The following is a 547-nucleotide window of genomic DNA, read 5'->3' as shown; positions in this document are numbered from 1 at the left end:
TGATCATTGTAAATAAATTCCCACTGACGTGCTTCTTCTGTGCAATATTTTCTCCACAAATTACTTGGTGGTGGTATAGGAGAATTTGGCTTTAAATAAACCTGTTAAAATAATAAATTTATAATTTATTAAAAATGACATTAAAGGTTAACAAATGCATAAAATGGGAATAACTATCTAAGTGAAAAATTAAATACCTGCACACAAAATCAGTTATTAACAAATGCAATAACTATCATACGATGATCTGAAATAGGTGTTGGTGGTGGACTTCTAAGTGGAAAAAATGTTTCTGATTGGTTAAGTGATAATGCGACGAAAACCAAGTTAAATTTCGAAGCAATCACATATCCCATTTCTAGAAGTGTCATCCAATTATCCAAAGTTGCAACATGTTCAACATATACATTGTGTATAAGTTGTTGAACAAAAATTTGTCCACTATATATTATCTCGTAATGAGACATGAATTCTTGAAGCTCTACCGCACACTCTTGACGAATGAATGCCCAAAAGTTCTCACCCATTCCAAGTAAAGCTGCAACTG

This window comes from Cicer arietinum, chromosome 1 (genome assembly GCF_000331145.2).
Source record: "Cicer arietinum cultivar CDC Frontier isolate Library 1 chromosome 1, Cicar.CDCFrontier_v2.0, whole genome shotgun sequence".
Taxonomy (NCBI): domain Eukaryota; kingdom Viridiplantae; phylum Streptophyta; class Magnoliopsida; order Fabales; family Fabaceae; genus Cicer; species Cicer arietinum.
The sequence above is the reverse complement of the archived record's forward strand: the minus strand, read 5'-3'. Positions refer to the sequence as shown.